This window comes from Antechinus flavipes, chromosome 3 (assembly GCF_016432865.1).
Source record: "Antechinus flavipes isolate AdamAnt ecotype Samford, QLD, Australia chromosome 3, AdamAnt_v2, whole genome shotgun sequence".
In the NCBI taxonomy this organism is placed as follows: Eukaryota; Metazoa; Chordata; class Mammalia; order Dasyuromorphia; family Dasyuridae; genus Antechinus; species Antechinus flavipes.
The window spans coordinates 222,088,186-222,111,934 of record NC_067400.1 but is presented as its reverse complement, the minus strand read 5'-3'; positions in this window follow the sequence as shown (position 1 = coordinate 222,111,934).

Here is a 23,749-nt window from a genome sequence, read left to right as displayed (position 1 = left end):
GAGAACACCCCCTTTAGATCAATATTTATGAATTATTAAAAATAATAAAAGTATTGAACATGATAAGAATGTATTTAAATAGGGAATACAGAATGGTTATTATGTTAATATAATAGTTCGTGTTATTAATACAATAATATCAAGCACACTAAGGCATATTAAGAACACTAAAATGCTTGGGAATAAATGAACCTCCAAAAAGAATCTATATACAATAAATAACAGTAATCAGTACAAGACTAAAGTCAGAATACCTGCTGCCACCATTTTTATTTGATGTCATTCTAGGCATGCTAGCTATAGTAAAAAGATAAGCAAAAGAAATTAAATATAACATGGGTTTACTCTAGTCGTGATTCCTGAAGGCAACATGTATTGTTTTTTACTCCTTCTTTCATGGTTTTCTAGTACTTCCTTGCTTCATTCCCCATTTTAGTACCTAGTTCCACATTAGATTAATTTTTATTGAAGAAATGTATACTTACAACAAGAACAAACATACAAGCATTGTGCACAACAGCCTGGTCTTAGGAGAGAAGAATGGGGACAGATTAGATTCAAAACATAATTAATTTTCTATATATTTGTCTCATCTTGTTCAAGTCAAAACCCCACAGGGCTGATATATGGGGTCCATGAGTTTCTTTCCTAACATCTGAAACAAAGTCTGGGCTCTAAGATCACCATAGTCTTATCTCTTGGATGGGATCCATTCTCTGCACCTAGAACTGAAAAGGACATGAAACAAGACCCCAAATCTCTTATTTCAAGATCACATGATCTAAGAAGGGAGTGGATCTTAGTTCCTTTCCTCATTATCATGTGGTGTAACCTGCTGTGAGTAAATGAATAACAATCTTTACTCCTAAACATTACAGGAAGATAAGACTCTTTTTAGTCAAGTAATTTTAATGACTCAAACAGTTCCAGCTACTTAGACAACAGAAAAAGGATGTTCCCAATGACCAATACAGAAAGTCCATGCATGAATTAGTTTTCCTGTCTTTAAGGACAGGTCCAGTGGTATCTCCCACATAAATAATATGTAGGTGCCAAACACCATTACAAAAAGAAAAACAGGCAAAGAGAAGGTAACATCATCTGTATTGGTAGGTGATAATTTTTTTTAACTTGGAAAAGCCCAGAATATTGTAATTTTTTTTTTTTTTTTAATGAGCAACTTGGGTAAATAGCAGAACTAAAAAAAAAAAAAAAAAGATAGCAAAACAACAAAACTGACAAAATCACCAGTTTTTCTGTATGTTAATAACAAAAGCAAGAAAGATGATTTTGAAAAGAAAGTCCTACATTGAATAATTACAAAATATATAAAACATCTGAGAATTAATCTAGGTACTATATAAATACAACTATAAAGTTTACTTTAAAGAAATAAAAGAATATCAAAAAAAAAGTTTCTAAGAAATAATCTTTGATCCAACTGCTTTATAACTAGCTTCAAAGATTAAAAAAGGTACCTATGTGCCAAAATGTTTTCAAGCATCAGTATTTGTTGTTTTGGGAAAGAACTAGAAGTATAGGGGATTGGAGAAATATAGAAAAATTATGATAATGAATGTACAATAAACCCAGTTATTATACTGAGCTTCTTGGAAGCCAGTTGCTTTTTGCCTTTATTTGTATTCTCTAAACTTAGCACAGTGATTGGTCTACAATTAGCACATAATAAAATATAAATGAATAATACTTTGAATATAGAATATAGAAATACAAGAGGGCCCAGAACTCATCATGCACCTTTCATTTTATAGTTGAAAAAAACAAAAACAAAAAGAATCGTGAGTCAGGAAGATTAGCTTATTAGATAAAAGCCAAATATAAGAATAAAGAATTAAATATAAATCTTCTTGTTCTAAAATGAGTGCTTTTCTTACCATTCTACACTAGCTCACAAAATAATCATTCACATCTGCCATGAATGTTGATTTTCTCACCTCTTATTAGATGTCAATCTTGTTCATAATTACAAAACGTTTAGGCATCTATTATTATTCATTTTGTTTATGTTATTGTAGTTATTGCACATTTTTTTTGTTCTACTTCATTGTGTCTCAATTCATATAAGTCTGGATACACTTTTGAAATTTTTCCTTCATCAAGTACTTGAATCCAATAACATTCCATTATATTCATATATCACATTTTGTTTAACTAGTCCCCAACTTATGGTCATTTGTTGCTAATTCTATTTATCACTAACGAAATATTTAAGATGCCTCAGTAAGAATGATATATTGTTGAACAGGCAAGTAGTAGTGTTTTCAGCTTCATACTTAAATGTTTTTCTTCAAAAAATTGTTTGAAGCTCACTTCAACAGAATAGAGATGGGTATACTTCCTGTAATGATCTGTTCCGTATGATTTCTGGTAAAATTAATCTCTATATTTACCTGATTGCTCCTATGAGCTTTTACAAACTCTGGAGGGAGCAATTTTTAATATTTTTTTCCTTCCATTATCTTCATGGATAATTTAACCTATTTATCTTTCTTTTTGGTCTTTAATGTACAATTTATAAAATTTAAGGCAAGACTGGTAGTTATACAAATGGCTTTTATTTATTTTTGCTAAGGAAAGGTAAGGAAGAAATCTTTGGAATAACTGATAGTATTGTACGTATTTGAAAAAAAAAAAAAACTTGTTTGTAGCCAAGAACTGCTTTCTGAAGCTGGGGATGAAGAATAGAGAATCTACAAAGAACAGAAGAGATTTTAGACTTAGATTATTAAGTAGAAGGGATCTTCAAATTCTCTTCCCACTTTTAAATTTGATAAAGTAGTAAACCCAGATTGAGACAGACTAAGCAATCTATATAAAGTTATATACACTTTGTACCACCACCACTATCAAGAAATGGCAACCATTAGCATTTATATAGTATTTTAAAATTTTCAAAACACATATATTGACTCATATGATCCTCTCAGCAATCATTTGAGATCTAGGTGATAGCATTTCCATTTTACAGATGAGACTGAAATTGGGTAAACATCTTACCCAGCTAATAAGCTAATAAGCATTTAAGTCTAGATTGGGATTCAGGTCTTTTTTATTTCAAGTCTATTCATTGCTAGAGAGGCACAAAGGAATGTAACATATATTCAAATATATTCACTTTAGAGATAAAGGAGGCAAAAAGAGAGAGAACTAAGAGCTTGAGAAAAGGTTTTCCTGAAGGACTCTAAAAAAGGAGATGAGAAAGGAATACATTTCAGGAATAGGGTAGAAATGTAGAAAAGCATAGAAGCAGAAGATGGCATTGAATTTAAGGGATAATTAGTGATCTAATTTAGCCAATGAGATTTCTGAATTGAAGAATTTCTGAAGGTAATACAAAATAGCTTGAAACTTAAGTTGATGGTTTATGTTTCTAGTGCTGGATCAATGGAGATCCATTGAACATTTTGGAGCAGGAGAATGATATGATCAGTTTTGTACTTTGAAATATTATTATAATAAACTTTTACAGAATGCATTGGACAGAAAAGAGACTGGAAGAATAGTAATGGAGGCAAGGCATGAGGGACCATGAGTTGAGAGAAAAAAATGGATGTGAGAGATTTTGTGTTTGTACAAACAACAAAAGTGCTAACAAATGAATTTATGGATAGGAAGTGAGTCAGAGACAAGTTAAGGATAACTTCAACTTAATATAGCTCATTGAGTAACTGTGAAGATAAAGATATCATCTACAAAAGTTGGATTATTTAGAGGAGGGCCAGATTTAAAAGGGATAGAATATGAGTTATATTTTTTGATATGTTGAGTATGAGATGGCATTGAGGCACCCTGAAGCTAAAGAAGATGTTCAGAAATTATTGTTGTTGTAGTATAGAGATGAAGATTTGATCTATAGATTAGGAAACTTTCTGTATGGAAATAATACTTGAACCAATGAAAGAAAAACACTTCTGAGAGAGTATCTAGTAAGAAAAGAGAGTCCATAGCAAAGCCTAAAAGAGATAGAAGAGAGATGATCATCTTTCTAGAAAATAGAGGCATCTAGGTGGCTCAGTGGATATACTACTAAGTCTGCGGGTCATTAAAACCTGAGTTTAAATTCAATCTCAGAAACTCACTAAGTGTGTGAGCATGTCAGTTAACTTTTGTCTGCATTTGTTTCCATAACTGTAAAATGGAGATAATAATAGTTTTCATCTTATAGGATTGTTAAAATCAAATAAAATATGATTTATAAAGGATTTAGCTGTGACTAGCACACAGTAGACACTTAAAAATATTCTCCTTCTACCAACCTAGTTCCATCTCAATCTCCTTTGTTGGGACATTAGCAATATTCAGTCTCTTTTATTTGGAAGTACTTCAGGGCTTTATTGTATTACCTTTTTTTATATTTTCTTGATGATTTCATCAGCTTGCCTTCTCTATGCAGATGTTTTCCAGATTGAAATACTAAGCCCTTGGTTCTCCTGATCATCTTTACCAATTTCAGGAATTGGTGATAGGAATCTATGGCTTCTCCAATAGGCCATAGAATAGGCATCTCCAATTCAACATGTTCATATCTTCTTAATTTCTCTTCAGAAAACTTTCCCGTTTCCTAAATCCCCCTTTTCACCAGAGGGAACCATCATCCTTTCAGTTACACATGTGCTCCTTGGCGCTTTCATATCCCTCATGCCCATTTACAATTATCATTGATGGATAATTTTTGCTGGATCTAATTCTATCTCATTCCACAATCTATCCCATTTTTTCCTTTTTTATTTGCATCATCCTAGTCCAGGCCATCATCTTTTACTTTAACTATTACAGTTCCCTCCAATTTGATTTCTCTACCTTTAGTCTCTTTCTCTTCTTCGAATCCATTCTCTATACATTTAGCAAAACAATATTTCTAAATACAAAATTTGTCTTTGTCTTCCCAGTATTTTCTGGATGATGCCTGACATAGACTAAGCCCAAAATACATGCTTATTTTTAAATAATATTTCCTCCAATTACATGTAAAGACAATTTTATGAGAAAAAAAAAGGAAAGAAGGAAGCAAAGAAATGAACAATATTATGCTTCAGTCTGTATTCAGACATTCTCAGTTCTTTTTCTGGAAGCAGCATTTTTCATCATGAGTCCTTGGGATTGTATTGCTGAGAATGGCTATGGCATTCATCAGTTGTTCATTATACAATATTGCAGTTGCTGTGTACAATGTTCTTTTAGGTCTGCTCACTTCTCTCTTTTATCAGTTCATGTAAATCTATCCAGATTTTTTCTGAAATTATTCTGCTCAATTTTTAAATTTAAAAATATCCCATCCATTTTATGTCACAACTTGTTCAGCCATTCCCTTAATTGATGGATATTCTTTTGATTTCATATTCTTTACCAAAACAAAAAGAGCTATTCTAAATACTTTTGTATACATAGATCCTTTTTCTCTCTCTTTTTTTTTTTTTCAGTTTCTTTGGGTTTCAGATGTAGTACTGGTATTGCTAGGTTAAAGGGTATGCAGTTTTATAGTCTTTTGCAAAAGTTCCAAATTGTTCTTCAAAATGGTTGGATCAATTCACAACTCTATTAACAGTATATTAATAGCTCAATTTTCCCATATCCACTACAACATTTGTCATTTTCCTTTTCTGTTATCCTAGTTAGTTTGATCATTGTGAGGTAGTATCTCAGAGTTATTTGAATTTATGTTTCTCTAATCAATAGTGATTTAGAATATTTTGATATGGCCATAGATTGCCTTAATTTCTTCATTTGAAATTGGCTTATTTATTTGCAATTGTTATAAATTTATATTTATATTGCTATAAATTTGATTTATATTGTTATAAATTTGACTCACTCCTCTATATATTTGAGAAATGAGACTCTGATCAGTGATACTTGCTGTAGAATTTCCCTCACCCATTTTCTGCTTTCTTTCTAATTTTGTTTGCATTAGTTTTGCTTTTTACATAGTTTTTTTAATTTTACAAAACTAAAATTATCCATTAAACATTATGTAATGCCCTCATTTGTTCCTAAATTCTTCCCATATTCATAGATTTGATAGGAAAACTATTCTATACTCTCCTAATTTGCTTATGGTATCATCCTTTATATCTAAACTATGTACCCACTTTGATCTCATCTTGGTATAGAGTATAAGATGTTGCTCTATGTTTAGTTTATGCCATACTGTTTTCCAATTTCCCCTATAGTTTTTGTCAAAGAATGAGCTTTTGTCCCAAAAGCTTGGGTGTTACAGTTTGTCAAATACTAAATTACTATGGTTACTTACTACAGTGTAGTCTGTACCTAATCTTGTTCACTGATCCACTACTCTATTTCTTAGCCAGTATCAGATTGTTTTGATAGCTACCACTTTACAATACAATTTGAGCTCTGGCATGGCTGTTATATCTTCCTTCACTTCTTTCCCATGAATTTCCTTGATATTTGTGACCTTTTTTTTCCTTCCGAATGAATTTGTTATTATTTTTCCTAGCTCTATGAAATACTTTTGGTAGTTTGATTAACATAGTACTGAATAAGTAGATTAATTTAGATAGAATTGTAATTTTTGTGATATTGGCTCGATCTACTCATGAGGAACTAATACTTTTCTAAATTTTAGATTTGACTTAGTAAGAAGAGTTTTGTAATTGTGTTCATATAGTTCATGGGTTTGTTTGGCAAGTAGATCCTTAAGTAATTTTATATTTTTTCAGTTATTTACATAGAATTTCTTTTTCTTTCTCTTCTTCCTTTTAGTAATATATAGACATGTTGATAATTTATGTGGGTTTATTTTATATGCTGTACTTATGCTAAAGCTGTTAAATATTTTAATTAGTTTTTAGTTGATTCTCTGAGAGAAGGAGCTTGTTAACACTGTTAAAACTATTAAAGTTAAAAACTTTTGAGTTAAAAAGTATTGAGTAATTAAAATAAGCACTGACAAAATGCCTGTCATGCATCAGTTATCATTATTGCTTAGACTGTAAGGAACAGTTTTTGTTCATCAGAAATCAGTTTGTAAAAGTTAGAGGAATGGAGGCAGCTAGCATTGAAGGTTTTTTTCAGTCTATTAGTGAACAAATGATTTTCTCTCTTTCTCTCCACACACAGACACACAGACACACACACACACACACACACACACACATATAGATTGTGTATATATACATACACATGTACATATAATAATATAGAAGCATATTTAAAAACCTCCATTTTAGTGAAAACAAAAATGTTGGTTTTGTTCAGTTGTTTCAGTAATGTCCTACTCTTGATGACTTCATTTGGAATTTTCTTGGCAAAGATAGTGCAGTAGTTTGCCATTTCCTTATCCAGGTCATTCTACAGATGAGAAACTGAAGCAAAAAGCTTAATAAACTTCCTCAAGGTCACATAGCTAGTAAGTGTCAGAGGCCAAAATGAAAATATTAAGATATAATATTTTCTTCTAAAGTCTTTTCAAAATTTCTGAGAAAAGATCCTGAGGAAAGTAGTTCATAACTGAAGTCACATAAACAAGCTTTTGTCAGGGAAAATGCAGTCAAGGTGAAAACCTACCTTTTAAAGAAATAGGGATTTTTATCTTCTTATTATCTACACTTCTTATTCTTATAATTCTTATAATACTTATCATTATTATCTATACTTTTTTCCTTTAAAGACACACTTTCTCCTTGATTGACAATGGAACAGTGAAATAGATTTAAATTAATATTCATAGTCATTATACTTATAATTCTATTATAATTGAAAATGATGTTAATATCAATAAATTGAAATTCCATTAGAGGAACTGGGTTCAAGTCATGTTCCTTTTACTTACTACATGTGTGAGCTAAATAAACTTTTCCTATTCATGACCTCTTTTTGCCCAAGAAATTTTAATATAATCCCAGGTATATAGGTATATAAGAGATATAGAAATTAAACATTTACTGATAAAATCATATTTTCATAAACTCCTTATTTAGTTATGAGAACCTATATGGGATTGTGAACCACAATTTAAAAATTGGGAGCTAAGACAATTCACATAACATCTCTGGTCTTTAGTTTTTCTCATCTGTAAAAAAAAGGAAGGATTGGATTAGCTAGTTCTAGGGTCCATCTTATGACCTTTCTCCAAGATAATTATAGTAGGGTCAATAACTATCCATTGAAAATATTTCTTAAGAATGCATTATGTTCCTGTTCCACCATCCTAGGTTACATCCTATTTTACTTTTTTCTTATTTAAATATGCATAAGGTGCCATCCATCTTTTCACCTGAAGAGGTCAAGAAGAATTAGACTCAGTACTGGAAAAAAAGTGTCAATGATATGCTGTAGCCAGGTGGTACTAATTGATAAGAGCTGATTTTAAAATTTTAAGTGTATTTACAACTCAGTGTTAAATGGGATAAAATTGGGCTTGTTTTATTGTTTTGTTGATTAGTTAGCCTTTTTAAGGTGATGGAAACATTAATAATATGGATTAAATTTTAAAGTGGTACATTTTCCAAAACCTGGTTGTTAAATATTTACCAGAACATCCATTAGAATATTCAAAGGAATTTTCAAAAATTCTGAAAGTCAGACCATGTCTCCTATCACATCATTTTTTTTCTTTATATATAATACTTCTTTTCTATACATAAAAGAATATATTGTTTTTGTTATCATTATTATTCTGTTACTTCCACATTCTTATCTACAAGCATACAGGAACACATACATATTGTCTAGCCAAATAGATATGTTAAATTCTCTTTTATTTTTCTTCAAAAGGATTGTTTCTTTCCTTCAAATCCCTTTCCCCTCATTCAAACAGACCTGACATTAGACTGGAGAGGAATGTGGTAATGTGATAGTTTATTTTTCTGGCTTAGAGATGGCTCTTGTGTAGAAAATCAAACTTTACAAAGACCCAAAGCAATTATATGCTTCCTTTTCTCAAACCACAAAGAAAGAAATAAAAATGAATTTATCTCAACAGTACAAAAACATTTTATGCCTAGGATCATGTCTGACAAGATATTTGGAGATTTTATATGAGAACATCTGAATTCACACTTCTACTCCAACCCTCTTAAGTAGGATTAAATACTTCTCTGCTCTGAATATCTGTTCCAAGAAAATACATAATCTTCTAAGTATACTTTGCTTTGATCTGAAAAAATAATTATTTCATGAACATTATTTGCATTTTCATACCAGATCATTAAATCTGAGCATGAGATGTACTTAAGCAAGAAACGGCTTTGGGGACATTTGAGTTTTTCAGGCTAGTGGAAATCAGATACATGAAGATGTTGATAACTCTGAAATTTACATCTCAATTTAGACCCCTTTATCTGGCAATTGGAAGGTGTGTGTGATGATGTTAAAGTACTCTCAATTCTTGCCTCTCTGACAGTGGCCAGAGCTGCCACTCTGTTTCTCCCTATAAATTTCCCTATAGATTAGCAACCACACATTCATTCCAACATTGTTTCCAGCTGTTTCAGGGATGAAGATAGAGCCACAGCCCAAATGATTCCACTGAATCCCATACTATGGACATAGAAGTCTTTATTCTCATTGTGATATACTGATCTATTGAATTCTTTGGTAATAATAGGATGGACATAATAATAAGATGTGTTAGAAAGGCTACATGGTGTGATAAATGGAGCAGTAGTTTGGAGTTAGAAAAATATAGGTTCAAATCCCCATTCAGGGACTTCTTAGCTAAGTAATAATAATTAATAGTAACATTTACTTACGATAAGCTACTCAACTTCTCTAAGAAGTTTGCAAAATATTATTGATTATAACATCATCTACTCCATTTCTCATCCTTGAATTTTTATGATATTTAAGTAAAACACTTCTCAAACCTTAAGGAGCTATATACATGCAGGCTATTTTCATTCTTTAAAGATATATATGTATATATATATATATATATAATATTATTTTACAATTTTATACACACACACATATATATGTAAATATATATATATATACACACACATATATATATGTATATATACATATATATATACATATATATATATATATATATATATATATATATATACACACAAAACTTTTTAAAAAGTCACCCACTTGGGAGGTTAAATAGAGATAGAGGGGAAGAGAGAAAAAATGGAAGGAGAGAAATTCAAGATAAACATCATACTCTCAATGACTTCTACTTCACCTAAGAAAGCAAATCATTTTGGCAGTAGCATGGAGATGAAAATGGATTTGGGGAGGCATTAGAGGAACAAGTTCAGGCTTTTATACTTTGCCTGTAAAGTAGTAAGGGTATCAGTCTTAGGGAGTAGCAATGGGGATGTGTGAGGAGTTCAGAAAGAAGAAATCAGAATCCCAGTGTTTTACAAGCAACTAGATTCCAGTGGCTGCCCTTTATAAGAATCAGGGGATTGTTCATGTAGTTCACATACAGGATCCTATACTTGAGATAATTCCAGAATTATTTAGGGGAGAGTCCGATTGTTCTCTGGATTAAACCATATCTAGTATTGTGCTGAATTTAGAAAGGGCATTTTTAAGATGTAGAAAACAGTCAATGGGATAAGCAAGAAATTGACTCAAGTCTATGCCATGTGAAGACTTATCAAAGGAACCTGGAATTTTTAGAATGGAAAATAGAAGATTTAGGAGAGAAAAAATCAATTTCTTAATAATTAAAGGCTATCCAAAAAATAGAATGAGGTGCCTAATGAGGATAGGGAGTTATGTCTCAGGAGACAATGCTAAACAAAGATTTCATGACATATGTCAATGAAGATAAATACATTATATTTACTGAAATTAGGATTAGAGAGACTGTGAGGTTCCTTTTAATTCTAAAAATTATGTATTCCATTTTATTTTATTTATTTATTTAAAATGGAATATAATTATAATTACGCTTCACAGAAACATACATTTAATAACAGTTTTATGACATTTTACTGATAACAGATTGAGGTTGGGTTATTTGCTTTGCTCAAGGTCATAAAATAATTTGCTCCTAAGCACTAGATTGCCAATTTATGAAAGCATCTCGATCCACAAATATGTGCAGAAATGTTTATGCCTATCTTTACAGAAATTCACAAAAGAATCTAGGAATGGATTACCATCTCACAGTCTTGAATTTGCAAGGAAGAAAAGGGCACCAGATATAGAAATATTTATTGGAAAAGGGGCAAAAGACCTTGGCAGTGATTACAGTTAATCTGACTGCTTTGGAACACTGGTGATGGAGGAAGTATGAATAGAAAGATATTTAGAAAAAGTAAACCTATATACAGTGACAGTATCCTGGAACTGGAGGGAGATGGCAAAAGCTCTTTATTGGCAGTAAAGAGATAATAAATGGGGTTACTTCAGGTGGGCTTAAGAAACTTTTAGGGAAATGTCAGATAAAATCACTGTTGGATACTGGGTAGATTATTGATTAAAGTTGCTGCTGCCACTGTGTCATAAAGTCTTTTGTGTCATTTTGACACAATTTCCATATTTCATATTTTTTGCTGTTAAATGAAAAACTTAATAGATTTTCTTCCCACTTCTAAAGGAGAAGAAAAGTCTATTAAAGCACAACTTTGTTTTTTAAAAAGTAGCAATCTCTATCTTTTGATTACTAAAAGTTAAGATTAGGTAGATTTTTGAGCTATATAGAAAGCATGCTCCATGCAGAATCAGGACTTGGGTCCAAATTGTGACTCTACCATTTATGATCTCTATATAAACTAAGGAGTGAATAGAGTACTGGGCTTGAAGTCAGGAAGACTCATTTGCCTGAGTTCAATTATGATATCAGACACTTACTATGTGACCTGGGCAAGATCCTTTACCCCATTGGCTCTGCAAGAAAAGGAAATAAACAAATCATTCTGTCAAGAAAGTCCCCAGTGAGGTCACAAAGATTTGGGTACAATCAAAATAAGTGAAAAACAATAAAACATGATGATGATGAAAGCATCATCACAAATAATTATAAGAACTAGTATTTTATTTAGACAAAACATCTTATTATTGTACAATAACTATTAATCATACAAGAGAGTACCAAACACAATTACCTTATTTGTTGACTATAGAAAAAATTATTATAGTATCATTTATACATTATTTTTCAAAAATTGTATTTTGTTTACTGAAATAAATACTATCAAGAAATATAAAATTATGACACAACTTTCATTCTGCTATTATTTAATTTAAAATCTACATATTTTATGTTCAAATGGAACAAGTAGTGTGATGATATAACTCATCTGTCATTAACCTAGGTCTACTCAAATTTGATCTAGCTTTTGCTTACCATATGAAATAATTGCTACACTACATTCACTGTCAATTGAAATGAATTTGCTGGGTTAATCTTACTTTGTACCTTTGATTGGGACTATTTTTATTGCAAAAAAAAGTAAATGCATTTACAATGGACTTGTATTAAAAAATGGCACTGATTTTGACTGTGGGAGCTTTCCTCCACCTTCTCTTCCCTTCTCTTTTCCTTCTCCTCCTTCCCCCTCCCCTCCCATCTCAACCCCAAACTCCACTGTATATCTTTTAATTTGGAAAGCTATGGATTAGATGATCTTATGGTTTTATGAGACTGCTCTTTCTGTCTCTCTGTTTCTCTCACTCTTTCTGTCTTCATCTTTCTGTCACTCTCTCTCTGTGTCTCTTTCTCTATGTCTCTGTCTCTGTGTGTGTCTGTCTCTGTCTCTCTGTCTCTATCTCTGTCTCTATCTCTGTTTCTGTCTGTCTCTCTGAGAGAGATATATATTTGGCCAGAGAAAGTCTGTTTCTTAAAAGTCTGTTTAACTTAGCTTTCTTCTTGAATTTTTATTTTGTCTTGGTATCTGGCCACTACAATTAAAACTACTGACCACTTTCATTTGTAATCTATGTAGGTCATTATTTAAATGGACCAAAAAGGAAGATAACATTTTAGGAGACAGTAAAGATAGATTTAACCTTATAGCATCTTGCAAGAGCTTTTCTCTCTGTGGGTTCAGAGTTAAAAAACTTTATTCTTTTTTACAACATACTAGGGAAGAAAGATAATACATATGCTGGTATCATCTTGGCAAGGAATCAGTAATAGTCTTGATTAACTGGGCTACTTTGACTTGAGATCATCACCATTTTTAGTCATGTTATTTTCTCAAGGCCAAATCAAAAAGGAAAACCACTTTTCTAAAGGGGAAAGAAAATGAGAAAAATTCCTATCTAAAAAGAAATATTATTGTAGGTAGAGGGTTGACAACATTACTAATCATGATAGAGCTACATCTACTACCATTGTATGTATTTTCACTGAGTGAGAATACATACAATGTGCTTTATATTTCTATTTTTATATATTAATATATACATTTATGTGCTTATATTAAATATATATGTTCTGCTCACTTTACTCAGCATCAGTTGTTGTAGCCTTTCCAGGCTTCTCTGAAATCAGTCTGTTCATCATTTTTATGGAACAATACTATCCATTATTTTCATAGACCATAACTTAATCAGCCATTCTCCAATTGATGGGCATCCACTCAATTTTCAACTCCATGCCATAGCTGCTACAAACATTTTTGCACATATGGCTCCTTTTGCATTTATTGTTACCTTTTTGGAATACACACCCAGTAGTGACTCTGATGGATCAAAGGGTATGCACAGTTTTATAGCCCTTTGGACATAGTTCGAGATTGCTCTCCAGAATAATTGGAACATTCCACACCTTTGCCAATAATGCATTAGTGTCCAAGTTTTCTCACATTCCTCCAACACTTACCGTTATCTTTTCCTGTCATCTTAGCTAATGTGAAAGGTGTGACATGGTATCCCATTTAGATTTCTCTAATAAATAGTGATTTGAAACAATTTTTCATATGAATAGAAATGATTTTCATTTCTTCATCTGAAAATTGTTCATATCTTTTGACTATTTATCAATTGAGGAATGACTTGTATTCTTATAAATTTTAGGTGCATTCTCTATATATTTTTGAAATGAAACTTTCATCAGAAACACTGACTATAAAAATCAGAATCACATTTTTAAGTGAATAAAATAAAATATATGGGATTAGAAAGGAAACCAAGAATAATGAAATGTAGTTATCAAAATACTGAAAGAAATAGTACATTGACACCAGTTAAGAAAGTTCTCTCTCTCCTCTTCCTCTCCTTTTTCCCCCTCTCTCTCCCTTCCCTACACTCTCCATTCTAACTTTTAACCTTCATGATTGTCATTACTCATTTCAGCGATGAATCATTCAAAAATTTCCTACATCCTTCACTAAATGAAATTTTAAACAAAACTAAATGGATTTTTAAAAACACGATTCTTTAGATATGCTTTATTGTTATTTCCTAGCCTGAGTCATAGTCATACCTCTGAGTACATATATAGCAAGGACACCTGAAACCTTTTTCTAAAGAATCCTTTAGTCATGAGAATATTCACAAGGTTGCAAAAGGAAATGCTACTTCTTATTCCTCAGATGCTCTTCTCTCAGTAATTCTTTAACTTTTCCTGAGTTCAGTGCGACTGATTGGTTTTTGTCACTGTTGCTGCCCATTCATTCCCAAGTATAGAATAATACCAGATTCCCTCTTGTACTCTCTAGAACTATGTGTGAACACATTTCTTTTTTCCTCAATTACACTAAAATAAAGTTGTGTTTTTTTTTTTTAATGGAACTTTTCTAGGTAATTAAAGGAGAGAAGCAAATGAAACAATATGAAGACCTATGAAAGACAATCTGGTATACTAGAGGACTGGTCTTCCAATTAGAGAGACGAGTTCTACTAAGAAAATCATGGATTTAATGATAAAAATATATAAATATTAAAGTAAACAGTGTAAATCAAAACAGAATCACAAAACATTTCTAGAACATAGTCTAATACAAAAGATGATCGCACATGAAATTGCAAATCTACTCTATATAACTTTCCATTGCTTCCAATTTATACCACAAAATTATCATGGAATTTTCATTGCCTTTTCTTCTTCCTTTGTCCTAGAAATGCTTATCATTAGACACAAATATGTACAAACACATATGGATACATACATACATGTATCTCTATCCATATGCACATAAACATACATATATGGGTGAGTGTATGTATGTAAAATTATTCTATACATACTTGAATTTATTAGTTCTTTCTCTGGATACAAACAGCGTTTTTCTTCATGTGTCCTTATAATTAATTTGTATATTTATAATAGATAATATAACATTCCCTCAAACTCATTTTTAAGAATGAGTTTCTTGCTGTTTCTATACGCAATGTTCTCTTGGTTGAAGTCTGGTTTGAATTCATCATTTCTTATAATACAGTTTTATTCCATCACAATCATATTGCCTAACTTGTTCAGCCATTCCACATTTGATGGGCCTGTAATTTCTAGTTTTTTGACATCACAGAGAGAGCTGCTATAAACATTTTAGAACATGAAGACTTGTTATGGGCCAGAACTCTGAACTTGAAACAAAGGATTCTTACAAGGTACTAAGTCAGTGAAATTGATAGAGACAATGGTTATTTAGCCTGGGGCTTAACAGTTCTCTAGTTCAGTACATGTACTTAGTACTTACTATAGTTTTACAAGATTCATACCTTTGATAAGAGAGTACATAAGCTGGGACAAACTCAACCAGAATCAGAACCAGGGAAGACAGAGTGGTGGCAGGCTCTCCTCTGCTTCTCCACTGAAATCAAGATTCAGAAGACCTCTAGAAAAACTAGGTGAGCCCCAAGTGAAGGAGACAAGACTTTGAAGGAGACAATAAAGAATTTGGACTTTCTGGCTACTTATGTGGTGATTACTGAACTGAAACTAAGGCTGCTCCCAGAGACCCCAAGAAAACCTCAACAGAGAACATTATATTTTAGAGAGAATATTACAAAGACTCTTTTCCTTTTTCCTAATTATCTTTGGAAATAGAGCAACTAGTGGTATTGCTGGATTCAGTGATATAGGTGGTTTAATAACTCTTTGGTACAATTCCACATTGCTCTTTCAAGTAGTTGGATCAATTATCAATTCTACCAATAATGAATTATGCCTCAATTTCCCCACATTCTCCTCAACATTTGTTACTTTTCCTTTCTATAATTTTAGCTAATCGGGTAAGTGTAAAACAATATTTCAATGTTGTTTTAATCTGTATTTCTCTAATCAATAATGGTTTAGCACATTTTTTCATATGATTATAAATTATTTTGATTTCTTCATTGGAAAACTATGTATTCATAGGCTTTGACCATTTATCAATTGGGGAACGAATCATATTATTACAAAGACAAAGTGCATTATATTTTTGAAATGTGAGCCCTTTAACTGAGAAATTGTCTATAAATTTTGTCTTCTCATTTTTCTGCTTTCTTCTAATCTTGGTTATATTTGTAGAAAACCCTTTGAATATAAGATGATAAAGCAAATCTTTGGTAAATAATATTGTTCCTGACTATACCAATTATGAGAATGAGTTCTTGAGATTCTTGATAAAATCCTGATGATGGTTCGAACACTGATAAAGCCACTTTTTTTTTTTTTTTTTACTCCAAATAGTATGTTTTTGCAGTTTTGCTCGAATACCAACAAGAATATTGCTTTGTAAATTAAGGGCATAGAATACCTTTCATTATTTTTTTAGAACTGCTGTTGCTTCCTTTAAAATTTTTTTAAAAGTTTAATTTTGTTATGATAAGAAGGAAATAAAGTCATGGTTAGATATGATATTAAGTATAATTTGAATAATAAATGGTAGTGTACAAAATTTAATAAATCATCTCTTAAGATTATCTCAGCCATCATTTAAATTGTGCAGCAATATTTTTAAATTTCAAAGCCTGTAAGTGTCAATTATTAAAAGAAGTCTCCCATCTTAAGGGAATTTAACTGAGTTACACTATTATACCATTAGATCTTAATAGGTTCCACTTGGACATCAATATTAAAAGTCTTCATTTATAGTATATATGTCCTTTATTACTGCTGAGGTAAGCAGAGAAAAGAGATATCGTTGATAAAAGTCTTTACCTGCTTAGATCTACTTATTTCTGTGGAAGAATCACCACATTTTGCAGCAACTGGAGCTTGCTCTTTCATTATTACATACAGTGACTTGTATTTCACTATCTGAGACAGTTTAATTGTTCAATGCAATCACAAAACCTAATGCACTTTAGTGAGAAGAGTGCAATCCCTGAATGCTGCTCAGATGGCCTACAAGGCTATATTACATTACACTGTGACTTTTCATGAAAATAATGAGGATGAACTATATGTAGTGAAAAGAAGTTAAACATTTTAATAGTCACAACATTTTCTGATAATTTAAACTGATTTAAAGATAGATATTTTTAAAAGTTTTATTTGACTTTTAGAAGATTAGTTCAGGCAACATATTTGGAGATAAACACATTACAAAAACTCTAAATTAGCTAGGAATGATGCAATTGGAAAACTGAAACAGGAAATGAATTTTATATCATAAATTAAAATAAAAAAAACTGAGGAGAAAAATTGAAGAATAATTTTGGTTTCAGATGAAGTGCTTTCAAAAATCTAAAGGAAGGGGGAAAAGAAATAAGGAAAAATTAATAGCTTATTATTCTGAAAATATTTAAATAATTTCCATAGAATTGATTTTTAAATTTTCTGTCAAGATCTGCCTGACCTCATTTTTCATCACTTCCTTTCTTGTTTAATCAATCATCTGCACACATTCAGGTTTATCTACTTCCAGATTACACAGAATCCCTGGTCATTCTTTCTATTACAAATTGTACTTTACCTCATGCCCCAATTTATTGGTCTTACTGAGAAAGTTGGAATATAACTTGGTCCAAATTGCCACTTCAAGATTTCCTCTAATACTAATACTCAGCAACCATTTCTCCTTTTCAGAATGTAAACCAAAGCATACAATACAATATAGATCTGATGCCTGCTATTTTTCAAACTCCAGGACATTTCCCATCTTTCTCAGTGAGTTTAGAATCAGACTCATCATTTCTCTCCATTCTCACTTATGTCCTGATACTAGAGAACTTCAAAATAAATTCTGAATACCCATCAAATATCTTAATTTTCCACTAATTCAAGCTACTTATTTCTTTTTGCCCATTTCTCCACTTTACTTCAACTACACAAAGGGATGATCATATGGTAGATCTTCGAAAGCAACTGTTCTAGTCTCATATTCTTGAGAAACTGAAACATTCCTTTATCCAAAAATATTTTTCCATTTTTTCTATGTTTTATTCTTTTGAAACTTATTCTTTATCTCTTTGTGACATCCATATCTTTTCTGATCATCATCCTCTCTGTGTCTCTGCATTGCAGTATTACTAATCTCAATTCTTGGTGAATCAGTTTATCCTTACATTAACATTTATTCTTATGCACCTATCCCCTTTTCTGATCAAATATTGATCACACCATAGATTACTCTTATCATTTGTCTCCTTCTATACACAAATCCTATTGAATGGAACAGAGAGGAAATAATGAAATTGTCCATACAAGTTCATTCCAGATTTATTCTAGCTAACCTTAACTGGTGCTTTCTAAAATTATACTGGAACACTGACTGCTATTCCCAAATGCCTTGTTCTACAACATTTGCTCTTTCCTTCACTCTGGTAAGTGTTTGAAATGCTAAGTAACTCTTCCCAGATATTACTGGAAATGCTAATTGAATTTCCATATACTAAGTTCCCTCAATGTATTCACAACTCTTTAGAAATTACCTGCCATGATTGCTCAAGATGTGCGACTTCCATTGTTATTTCCAATTATTCTTTCCTACTCCTTAGAAGAAATCTTTAAAGTCCAAATTATCCATTAATTTAATTGTACTATTTCAAACAAGCATGACTAAAACACTATATATATATATATATATATATATATATATATATATATATATATATTTAGTAAATTCTATCTATACTTTTTACTTTAGCTAGAAAAGTTATTTGACCCTGTAAATTTTCATAATTCTTGCAGATGCTTGGAAGACTCCCAAGCACTGTATATTTTTGCAGTTACTAAAATTTTTTATTTTAATTAAATTACATGTAAAAACACTTTTTAGCATTTAAAAAAATTGAGTTCAATTTTTTCCCTTCCTTTCTTCCCTATTGCTTCATTGTGAAGACAATCAATTTGATATGGATTATACCTGAACATCTTTCCATAATGATATTGTGAAATTTCCAGTGATATTGTGAAAGAAATGAATCATTTTAAATGGATTTTCTCTTTTTATTTCTTTCTGCTAGATTTTTTGGGTAATATACAGATGTGCTGATGATTCATATTTTATATCCAGTAACTGATGAAATTTTTAATGGTTTTAAATGGTTTGAGTTTTTTTTTTTTTTTTTTTTTGTTTTGTTTTGGTAATTTTTTGTTTACCAATTGACTTTCTGGAATTTTTTAAGTAAAAAATTCTAACTCCTGTAAACGTGATAATTTTGTTTCCTCTTTAACCATGCTTATTCCTTTAATTTTTCTTCTTTGATTCATTACTATAACTAGAGTTCTAAAACTATGGTGAGTATTGAGGAGGGATAGTAGACATTTTTTATTTATGCCTGATCTTACTAAAAAGACTTCTAGCTTATTCTTATAATAGATAATACTGGCAATTGGTTTAGATAGATATTATTTTATTAAGAAAGGATGCATATCAATTATGTTTATAGTTTTCCTAACATTGAACCATTTCTGTCTTCCTAGTACAATTGGGTAGGCCCACTTCTTTTCCAATTTTTTCAAAGAATTTATGGAGTATTGGAATTAATTATTCTTTAAATATTTACTAGAATTCATTTGTAAATCCATTTGGTTCTTTATTTTTCTTTCTTCGGAAGTTTTTTTATGGATTGTTTATTTTTCTTAGTTTGGATTATTTAAGCCTTCTATTTTTTGGTTGTGTTTGTTAAACTTTGAATTTTATATTTTTGTAAGTATGCATACATTTTATTTAGATCATCAATTTTGTTGATTATATAATTGGGTGAAATATTTATTTTATTTTTTCTTGATGATTTATTATTTTTATGATAATGATAAATTGGCTTTCTTCTCTAAAAAAATCAAAATAGATAAACTATTAGTTAACTCGAATGAAAAAGGAAAGAGAAAATAATAAAAGCAGGAAAATAAAATGTCAGCATATTATTAAAAAATAGAAATAATTTCTCTTTTGTCTATTGACTTGACATATCAGAATGTAGCCTTTTTCTCTTCATTAAGTTTTCCCATGATATCTTTTTTGTTGGTTTTCCCTGGAAAATAATGTTTGCTGGGCTATTGGTCCCCCCAAAACTATTAATGGTAAGTGGAGTCTTGTTTAGCAATATTCTTTTGTTAACTTATAGATAAGGCACATGATAGATCATGACTGTGTCATATGTACATTCATTAGATATTTGTACATAAAGAAAATGAAAAATGAAATAGATGTAACAAGAAGATGAAATATATTTTCATGGTTTTTAAGGAAAAAAAAGATTAAATTCACATCTTTGAATATTGAGTATTTTCTCCTAAGTTTTAGATTATTGAAATTATTGTCTCTCTTTTGGGAGGAGGAAAGTTCAAAAAACAACATTGTTCTTTAGAATAGCAAGAATCAGTAAGTGTTTCCCCCAAAAGATTAGGACAAGAGAGCAAAAGCAGAACAAAGGAAGAGATAAAAGAAAGAATGTAATACCGCAAAGGGTATTTCAAAACGGGTAAATTAGAGACAAGAAGTTTAACACAGAAGAATGTGACATTGAGGAGGAAAAGAATAAGAGGCAGTGAGGTAGAGTTAAAAAAACTGGAGTCAGGGAGACCTGGGTTCAAGTATTGTCTAAAAATCATTCAACTCCATCTGTAAAATGAAGGAATTGTCTATTCCTAGGACTCTAAGATGAAGGATCTTAGAGCATTAATAATAGATAAAAAAGCTTTTCCCATATTAGATGTCTGGACCTTATAAAAACAAAGTGATTTCTCATGTTATATAGAACATTTGGAGTAGGAGAAAGTAGTACTGGAAAACAGATTTTATTGATGGTACATTATTCTTCTGACTTTAGGAAAAAGAGACTTGTTATCATGGCAAGAAGTTTCCATGCACAAATTTTGTAAGTGGTCATACTTACATAAAATTCACATAAAAGAAAGTAATATATATTGGCTCTTTTTCTGTGATGTCCATGTGGAATGTGACCCTTCTGAGACTTCTAAAACTGAAAATAGCTAACCATTAATACTAGAATATGTGGCTAATAATGGTAAATCCAGATTTATCTTGGGAAAAAAATTTTCTGAAGATTTTGTAGTCCTGAATAGGAAACTGTTCAGGGATAAAGTGGCATTTTCATGAAAGTTTTTTAATGAAACAGCAAATATATTTTGAAGTTCCCTTTTATGAGATTAGAATTGGAACAAAAAAGAAAAATTTGAGTTAGTCACCAAATTTATTGAGAAAAATGACAAAATGTCCTGGAGATTGGTACATGCTAGTTTCCATAATCTGAATGAGAACTATAGTTTTGGAAAGCCAATAATGTATGGTGGGAAAAAAGGAAGAACTATTTTACTCCTAATTTGTTTAAGAGAATGACCTTCAGAAATGGTAAACAATTAATAAATAGATACACGATATATAAATAAATAATAAATGAACAAAATAAAAACAAAGAATATAATACCTAAATCTTAGTCTAAAACAATGATGAGAGGTTAATAAATCTTAGGTTAAAACAATGATGAGTGGATACCTAGGTATTCAGGATGAGTACAAGTCATTTTGTGAGAATAGACTACAGTGAAGACTATTAAAAGAAACTGCATTGAGAGATTTAGAACATTGTCATTGCTATCTGAAGAATTACAATGAATGAGACAACTGAAGTGGTACAAGAGGAAGGCAGATGTCCCAGTTTTAAAAAGAACAGGGTACCTTTCAAATTATAATTCATTAGAATTCTTATAAATCCTTAAAAGAATTGGAAACCACATTGTTAAAAGGACAGGTTATGCTCATTTAGAAGGAAAAGTAGTATCTGTTAAAGACCAGCATGTGATCATTAATAAAATAGTCATGTCAGACTTATCTCATTTCCTTTTTTGACAAATTTATTTGTCTAGTAAATTGGGAGATTACTGTCAATATAGTACATTAGGATTTAATTAGGGAATTGGGTAAAATGTCTCAATGTCCTTATAGATAAAATGTATCACAAACTCAGGTAGCTTCAGAATTGGTTGAGTGACAGATTAATATTGGTTAATATTGCCATACTGATTAATAGGTAGATGCCAATCTGGAGAGTAGTTACTAGTGGAATACCCCAGAGATCTCTTTTTGTTCCTCTTTTTCTCAATTCGTTTTATCAGTAACTTGGAATTCTTTGATTGAATGCTTTAAAATTTACAAATTTAAAAAATTGGGTGCAAAAGATATGGTATTGATCTGCTTAATTAGCCAATCAACAATAATCTTTTAATCACCTATTATGTGCCAGGGCAGCTAGACAGTACAGTGAGGGTGCAATGATGGACTGGACTGAAGAAGACTCATCTTCCTGAGTTCAAATGTGGTCTCAGGGACTTATTATTTATGATCCTCAGCAAATCACTTGACTAAATTTGCTTCAGTTTTCTTATTTATAAAATGATCTGGAGAAGGAAATGGCAACCCATTCCAGTATCTTTATCAAGAAAATCCTAAAAGCAGTCACTAAGAATTGAACATTACTGAAAATGATAAAAAACAATAAATAACAACAGCAACATGGGTCAGAGAATATGAAGACCACTGAGGATACAAAAGGGAAAAAAATTAGTCCTTTGTTTCAAGAAGCTTATTTCTAACAACAACAACAACAACAAAAAATACACATTTGTAAGTATGTCAAGAATAAATTAAAAATAAATGCAAGTTAGTTTGGGGGGCAATATACTAGAAGTTGAAGAGATATGGGATAATTTCATGTAAAAGATGGGCTTTAAACTGTCTTAAGGGAAATAACGTATTATATAACAGGATCTCAAGGTAACTATGAGGAAGGAGAATATTTTAGGCAGAGGGAATGCGCACAGAGGTAAGAGATGGAAAATAATGAATGAGAAACAGCAAAAGGGCATTTGCCTTCCTCTTGTACCACTTCAATTGTCTCATTCATTGTAATTCTTCAGATAGCAATGACAATGTTCCAAATCTCTCAATGTCAGCTTCTTTTAATAGCCTTCCCTGTAGTCTATTCTCACAAAATGACTTGTACTCATTCTGAATACCTAGGTATCCACTCATCATTGTTTTAACTAAGATTTATTATCCTCTCATCATTGTTTTAGACTAAGATTTAGGTAGCATATTCTTTGTTTTTATTTTATTTATTATTTATTTATATATCTTGTATCTATTTATTAATTGTTTATCATTTCTGAAGGTCATTCTCTTAAACAAATTAGGAGTAAAATAGTTCTTTCTTTTCTCCCACCATATGTTATTGACTTTTCAAAACTATAATTCCCATTCAGATCATGGAAACTATTATATACCAATCTCTAGGACATTCTGTCATCTTTTTCAATAAATTAGGTGACTAACTCAAATTTTTCTTTTTTGTTCCAATTCTAATCTCATAAAAGGGAACTTCAAAATACATTTGCTGTTTCATTAAAAAACTTTCATGAAAATGCCACTTTATCCCTGAACAGTTTCACTCTTAGAAGGGGAAT